The sequence below is a fragment of the Gossypium arboreum genome, chromosome 1, assembly GCF_025698485.1.
Source record: "Gossypium arboreum isolate Shixiya-1 chromosome 1, ASM2569848v2, whole genome shotgun sequence".
Taxonomy (NCBI): domain Eukaryota; kingdom Viridiplantae; phylum Streptophyta; class Magnoliopsida; order Malvales; family Malvaceae; genus Gossypium; species Gossypium arboreum.
Genome location: NC_069070.1, coordinates 59,743,600 through 59,752,478, shown reverse-complemented (window position 1 = coordinate 59,752,478; position 8,879 = coordinate 59,743,600).

Sequence of the window (8,879 nt, the reverse complement as noted above, 5' to 3'; positions counted from 1 at the left end):
GGTTTTTAGCGGCGTTTTACCCAAAGCGCCGTTAATGCTCTAGTTTTTAGTGGCATTTTACCGAAAGCGCCGCTAATGCCCTGTTTTTAGCGTCGTTTTATAGAAAGCGCCGCTAATTCTCTGGTTTTTACCGGCGTTTTACCTAAAACGCCGCTAATGCTCTGGTTTTTAGCGGCGTTTTACCTAAAGCGCCGCTAATGCTCTGGTTTTTAGCGGCGTTTTACCGAAAGCGCCGCTAATGCTCTGTTTTTAGTGGCGTTTTAGTAAAAAATGCCGCTGTTGTTCTATTTTTACCGGCGTTTTTTTTAAAATGTCGCTATTGCTCTGAATTTTAAAATTTTTGCGGCGTTTTTTAATAAAACGCCACTAAAAACGCCACTAAAGCCCTATTTTCCTGTAGTGAGGCGTGTGATCGGCCATGTGGTACAAGCCAGTATACCCCATAATTGGCACATGGTCTAGCACACGGGCGTGTGACTTGGCCGTGTTGTATAAGTCAGTATACCTTACAGATTTGGCATGGCCTAGCACACGGGCGTGTGTTTGGCCGTGTGACCTAAGTTGGTATGTATTCCTTGTTTCTACATGGTCAAAGACACGGGCGTGTCTGGAGCTGTGTGAGGCACACAGCCTGTTCACATGGACGTGTGATCCCTGTATGGTTGAAATCTTTCTAAGTTTCTAACGTATGTTATTGGTTTAGTCCCAAACCACTTTTAAAGCATGTGTAAGGCCTTGTAGCCTCGTTCGAGGGACACTATGATTTGTTGTGATTAAATTGTATTTGAATTGATGAATTATATATGAAATGTGTATTTATAAGTGTTGTAAGTTCGGTAATGCTCTGTAACCCTGTTTCTACATTGAATACAGGTGAGGGGTGTTACATTTATTGGTATCAGAGCCAAGTTTAGTCAATTCTAGGACTAATGTAGTGTATGTGAGTTTAGCTATACATGCTATATATATAAACTGAGATAGTGTGATGACTCCTGACGTTTTAAATTGTGTTTTCATATAGTAATGGATCCCAATAGAGCTATAGCCGATGAGGTTGAGAGTAATTGTAACACCCTGAATTTCGGCCTAGAAGTTTTGGGCCTTGAGCATGGGAGCGGTTGAAGGCAGCTTATAATATTCTGTTGTGCGTGAAAATTTCATTAATGAAGGCTTGTTTTAGTGGTTAAGTGTCTTTGAGAAGTGTTGGAGAAGTCCCGGTTCAAACACGGACTCTAGCAAAAATTTTGGTTTAAGGTGAATCAACCCTGGGTGTAGTAGGTAGGCCTTAAGAATATTGTTGGAGAAATTGTGACACAAAAAGCCTTGTGGCTTAGTGGCAAGTAGCGTGTGAAGCATTTAAGGGGAGGCATGGGTTCAAATCCCATGGCAAGCAAAGAGCATTTATTTTGCTAACAGGGGGCGGCAATAGTTGGTGTTGAATTTAAACTCTGATGATGGAGGGATCCCACATCAGGAAGCTAACATAAGAGTGGATGCGAAGCTAGCTTTAAATATAGAGAACCATGAGGAGAGTAAAGCTACCTTTCTTGGCTGATCCCTTTCGCTTTATGGCGTGCTCGTTTGGGTTAGGCATCGGCTAAGAGTGCTCGGAGCGTGGATTAACTCCAGTCTCCAATCAGGTGTGTATTTCTCACTACTCTAGGCAGAGGATGGCTACTTGAGGCAATGATGGGCGAAAGGGGCCATGTGGCCCAATAGGCCTACGGGCCCAATTGGATAAGTTGTTTGATTGTGTAGTAAATATTGGACTAGGTTAGGTGAATCTCATATCTGTGGCTAGATTTGGGCTAAAAGGGCCACACGAGCGTGTGGGCCTATTTGGGCCGAGAATAAGCTTTAGGGCCATTCGTATTGTTATCCCTGTTTAGAATACTTTAGTTTACCAAATTACCAAAATACCCCTGGTTTGTAAAATCACTAAAATACCCTTAGTTTATAAAATCACCAAAATACCACTGGTTTGTAAAATTACCAAAATACCCTTGGTTTACAAAATTTCCAAAATACCTCTGGTTTGTAAAATTACTAAAATACCATTTGTTTATAAAATTACCAAAATACCCCTGGTTTGTAAAATTACCAAAATACCCCTGGTTTATAAAATTACCAAAATACCCCTGGTTTGTAAAATTATCAAAATACCCCTAGTTTGTAAAATTACCAAAATACCCTAATTTGTGAAATTACTAAAATACCCTCGAACAGTAAAATTATTGAAATACCTCGACTTGTAAAATTACCAAAGTACCCTTGATTTACGTAATTCACTGTTTTACCCTCGATTTACAAAATTACCAAATACCCTCAGTAGGGTAGAATTACCGAAATACCCCTGTAGGGTAGAATTACCGAAATACCCTTGTAGGGTAGAATTACCGAAATACCCCTATAGGGTAGAATTATCGCAATACTCCTGTAGGGTAGAATTACCGAAATACCCCTGTAGGGTAGAATTACTAAAATACTAAGTTTGACAAACTACATGAAAGACTAGATCGTGTGGAGAAAAAACACCAAAGTGAATGAGTGTCATCAAGTCGGAGAGTAAAATCGAGAATATCACGGAGATATACATTCGATGACTACTCTAGAAAAGATTCCTATTATGATTCCTATTCGCCAACGACTTCGAGACAAAGAGACCCATACTATGACTCCTACTCATCGAAGAATTTGAGAAGAGATTTCGATCGAGATTCCTTTTCATCAAGGAATTCGAGACGAAGAGAAGCCAATTTTGATTGTGAATCCTTCTGAGAAGACGTGCGAGATGAATTATACTCCTCTTCAAAAACTCTAATGAAAACATCCACGGAGAGATTTTCACAAAGGATTGTTCGTGAATCATATGTAAATGATTTTTCTTCTTTTGAAAAAAATGATTATTCTCCAGAATCTTTTGTAACCTCTTGTAAAAAGAAAATGAGAAAAGAAAAAGATGAAAAGCAAAAAGAGATCAAAAGAAAAGAGAGGCAAGAAAAGATTATGAGAGAAAATGAGAGGATCTTGAATGAAATCGAGAAAAGAAACAAAGAAATGAAAGAAAAAGAGGAAGAGAGGAAACAAAGTGATATTGAAAAAGAGAATGAAAAAGAAAAAAAAGTTTGATCAAAAGAAAAAAGTGGAAAAAGAAATTGAGGTAAAAGAAATGAGTGTTTCCAAAGAAAAAGATTCAAGTGGAAAAGATGTTAGTGAGCAAGCAAGGATTGTTTTCACTAACCCACCTGTTAGTTTTTCTTTTGATATCTCTTCCTAGGGTTTTGAAAATCCGTGTGACCAATTCCAGCTTCAATACCTTCCCAACGAGCGGTGATTTCAGTTGTACAAGAAAGGTAAGAATGAGAAAGACAACCGCCCACTTTTGTCTAAAGGAAAGCGAGGTAAGGACTCCATGTTTAACGAGTCATGGTCCTTTGATTTAAAAACTGCTAATAAAGATTTTGATGGTTCAATTTTTGAAAGGTCTCCTTATTTTGATTTGGTTAGCCGTTGTCCACCTATTAATGTTAATGACCTTGTTTCAAAAAGATCCATGAAAAGTTTGTCTTATGACATATTTTATCCTTCTGTGGGATTGGTTCAGCCTATGCAAATCTTGTATGTGTGTGATAAATTTTTTTCCACATAAAAATTTTGATGTGTTGGACTGCGATGGATTTGAACATTTGAATCGTTGTATGCTCACAAATCCTTTGTTTGACATACATTTTAAAAGGTTTTCACCTAAAATGCCTACTTTGTTGGATTGTGTCCATCAAAAGAAAACTTTGAATTTTTGTGCAAAATTTCCATGTTTTGATTTGCCTGTCCAATTGATATTCTTGAAGTATGAGTTTTTGCATATTTGTCTGCCTAAACTTTCTTTGTTCTATTTTTGTGATTTATTTGAGAAAGTGAAACTCTTGTTGTATATCGGGCTAAGTGACCAAAATCGAGTCTTTAAGCCGGGAGTTAGCCACTTTAAGTTGTTACCAAGAGAAGGTAAGCATCATAATTCCCTTGTAAATAAATTTGTTGCACCTATTCATCTGATTCAAACTTTATCTTCAGTTTTGAAAATAAATCCTGTGGTGAGCTTACAAAATCAAAATCAAAATCAAGTTTTTTATTCTGGAAATTTTGTTTTTAATCCCGGAATCGGTTTATGCTATCCACTTGTGAATAACATCTTAGCATGTCCTTTTAAGTATATCCTTCCTGATGGTATTTACATTTTCCATTTTTGTGGAGATTACATTTTGAAAAGCGTAAATTATCTTTTTAACTTCTTACCTTTTCAGGTTTATTCGAGTCTGAAATATCTATTACATTACCTTGCTAAGAAGGGAAGGTTTGTTTTGCAAGAACGAGGTAAATTCAAACTTTCGTCATGTAACTTACAAGGTAAGTCAAAAATGTCTTTGTTTTGTTTGAAAAGTGAAGAACTCGGTGTTGTTAAAAATGATTTGGTGGAAAGTAGCCATATTATTTATCCTGCTACTGTACGTCCATTCATACAAATACGGCAAGGTAAGGTTGTTAATCGAGTTTTATCAACACTACTTCGAGCAATTATACGAAAGAATTTAAAGACTTGGGAAGAATGTCTACCCCACTTTGAATTTGCATACAATCGATCGGTACATTCGGCTACTAAGTATTCACCATTTGAGGTAGTGTATGGATTTAATCCATTAACTCCATTGGATTTGTTACCTTTACCTTCTGATAAGTTGGTGCATGTAGATGGAAAGAAAAAGGAAGATTTTGTTAAATAATTGCATCAGCGAGTTAGAGATAATATCGGGCAAAGAATGGAGCAATATGCTCGTCAATTTAACGAAGGTCATAAACGAGTGATATTTGAACCTGGTGATTGGGTTTGGACTCACATGCATAAAGAGAGATTTCCCGTTCAACGACGATCCAAGTTTTTGCCATGCAGAGATGGACCTTTTCAAGACTTGGAAAGAATTAATGATAACGCATATAAATTGGATCTACCTGGTGAGTATGGGGTTAGTGCGAATTCTAATGTTGCTGATTTATCCCTTTTTGATGTAGGTGACGATTTGGGGACAAATTGCCTCGAAGAGGGAGGAATGATGAGATCATAGCTTGGGAAATCACTACCAAATCCATTGAGCTGCCACGAGGACCTATAACTCGATCACAAGCTAAGAAATTTCAAGAAGCGTTAGTAAGCCATGTGAATCAAGGTTGGGGAGAGCAAGAAGCCAAATCAAATAGCCATGCATGGAATAGCTCAATTGGCATCACTTGCAATTTATTGCAAGTTGAACTTGAATTTTAATAAACTCATCTAATTTTAATAAATGAGTTGCTGGACTTTATTCAACTCATCTTAGTTTATTTTAGTTTAAATTAATAGAGTTTTTGTTGAACTTCATTTAATAAGTGTTGCTCATAATTAATCTAGTTACTAGGATTATTTATGGATGCATGGTTTAAGTTTAATTAATTATGCTTCTATTAATTTAACTAGTTACTGGAATAATTGTTGCGTAGGTTTTAGCCATTTATCTAAGTTAAGTGTTTAATGAGTGCTTGTTCAAGAAGTGTTTAAATGAGTTCAATAAGTTCAATTTAATGTGTTTAAATGCAAGTAACTCTCCAGCTCATAACTGTTACAATTCAAGGCTGTTACACATTCATTAAAGTCGCTTTTCAAGTCATTTTCGGTTACAAACAAGGAGGCTATTACAAATGAGATTTTATACATCATTTAAGGAGCTTTAAGGGAGCATTATATCATCCTTTTATTTTAGCAGCAACCTCTTCATCTATCAGCCATTTTTGTTACTTCAAAAATTAACTCAAAGCATTCAAAATGCCTTTAAGGAGCTGGTGTCTATTCGGCTTGGAAAAGGACAATTCAAGAGTAATTTTTCAAGCATTTACGATCATTCATTCAGCTGAATTGAAGAGAATTCAAGAGTGGAGTTACTTGATTCAAGAATGTCAAAAGACTTGAACTTTATTTCAGTCTTTAATTAGCACATTAATATGAATTCTTGTGACTATTCATCTAGCATATTCTAGCACTATAAATAGGAGAAATCAATCTTTGTAAAAGGACCTTTGATGAATTTGATGATATCTTCTTACTTTGTGAGTGTTCAACTCCCATTGTTCTCCAAAGACTGAGTTGGCTTATCAAGCAACCCTTGTGGCATCAATTTTTTTTTATTTTTAGAACTTATCACTTGTAACCAAGTGTGGCGTTCATCATACCGAGGTTCTTATGTTTGTAGATAGTGGGTTGAGGTTTACTATTAAACAATCCTTACCATTTTTCCATCACCCTTTCATCGTAATTGCTTTTTAAGTTTCAGGTTAGCATGAATCTATTGTGTTAGTTCACTCTTAAGCTTTAGCCTACGACCTATCATTGTTTCTCTAACTTTCAAAACCTTTTCTTTTAGCTTATATTTCAACCATTTGTAAGCCTATTTTTACAAACTGTTCATCTTACCTAATTTAAACGATCAGGCAACAACACGACTCATGACATCCATATCCAAGTTCGTATCACGTTGCAATGGCCCTGATGTGGTCTTACATTCACATGCCATAACCCTATTATGGCTTATTATCTGATTGCCATAGCCCAACTACGGTCTTATTCGGCAACTCGCCTTACTTAAATCGTACATTCAATTTGAAATCTTCCAAATTTTACCAATAAATTAAATACAATCAAAATACATCCATAAATTAAATAAATGCACATTTATGTTAATTTATATGAACTTACTCCGTATACGGATATGATAGAACAAACCGACTATTCAATTACTTTACTTTTTCCTCGATCAAAGTCCGAATTCCTCTTTTCTTATCTATAAAATAATCAAAATCATCTTATTTATTCCTCTATTTATTCAATTCAATCCAAGCATATTTTACACATTAGCCCCTAAACATTTCACATTTTTACAATTTAGTCATTATTACACAAAATCACAAATTCATGAAATTAAAGACTAACCCATGCTAGCCAAAATTCAATTACGCTGCTAACAGCCCATATTTTTTCATTTATTTCACATTTTAACCATTAAATTTACACATTTCACAAATTAGCCTTTAATTTGCATTTTCACTAAAAATCACTTAACAAAACTTGTATGTCTATCATTAAACCTTCATATTCTATCATTAACCCTCAAAAAACATGCTTATTCATCAATGGAAACTTTCTAAATCTTTAACAGTTTTGCAAATTGGTCCCTGGGCTGGCTAGACCTATCTGCAATGATCTCAAAAACGTAGAAATCATTAAAAATAGGACAAAAACCATACCTAATTGAGCATAAATGTCTTGGTCGAATGTAAATCTTCTTCCATGGCTATTTAGGTTGTATTTTTCGGTGAGGAAGATGAATTAAAGAATAAAATTTCATTTTTTATTACATTTACCTTTAATTACTAATTTACACTAATAACCTTTAAAATCTTTAATAATTTCCATTATACCAAGCCATTACTTTCCACTAACTCCATAATGGGCTAATTACCACTTAAGAACCTTCATTTTAAGGTTCTATAGCTGTTTGAAACCTTTAGCTATTAGAATGTAAGTTTTACACTTTACGCGATTTAGTCCTTTTTATCAAATTGACAACTCAAACAATAAAATTTCTTAACGAGATTTTCACACAATCATTCAATTATGCTATAAACATTAAAATAATAATAAAATAAATATTTTGAGTTTGAATTTGTGGTCCCAAAACTGCTGTTCTGATTTGACCAAAAACGGGTTGTTATAACTTCCCCTCTTAGAGATTTTCAACCCTGAAAATCTTACCAATGAATAGGTTAGGGTACTGTTTTCTCATAGCTTCCTCCGGCTCCCACATAGCCTATTCAACACCATGACGTTGCCATAAGACTTTTACTAAAGCTATGCATTTATTTCCTAACTCTTTGATCTCTCGAGCTAAAATTCTAATCGGTTCTTCATTGTACGTCATATCAGGTTGAATTTCAATCTCTGACAGAGAAATCACAAGTGATGGATCAGATCTATATCGGCATAACATCGATACATAAAACACATTATGGATTTTCTCTAACTCTGATGGTAGAGCTAACCGATATGCCACTGGCCCTATTCTTTCAATGATTTCATATAGCCCAATGAAATGCGGACTCAACTTGCATTTGCGACCAAATCGAAGAATTTTCTTCCACAGGGATACTTTCAAAAACACTTTTTCACCGATTTGAAATTCAATATATTTTCATTTCAAATCCGCATACGATTTCTGTTGATCTGAAGCTGTTTTTAAATAGTCGTAGATTACATTCACTTTCTCTTTAGTTTCTCTAACCAAATCAACCCCGTGAATCTGTTTTTTGCTAAGCTCGGTCCAGTATAATGGAGTTTGGCATTTGCAACCATACAAAGCTTTGTACGGTGCCATCTTTATGCTTGTTTGAAAACTGTTATTAGACGCAAATTCAACCAGTGAAAAACATTTCTCCTAGTTACCTTCGAACTCTGAAACACAACATCTTAGCATATCTTTGAGGATCTGTATTACTCGTTCAGACTGTCCGTCAGTTTGCGAATGAAAAGCTATACTAAAATTCAACTTTGTACCCAAGGCTTCTTGAAGTTTCTCCTAAAACCGCGATGTAAACCTTGGATCTCGATTCGAAATAATCGAAATTGGCACACCATGCAATCTCACAATCTCATATATGTACAATTTAGCCAATTTATCAAGTGAATAGTCTATACGTATCGACATGAAATGTGTTGATTTTGTTAATCTATCAACGACAACCCAAATTGCATCTTTCTTTTTCGAAGACAAGGGCAACCTCGATACGAAATCCATCGTAAC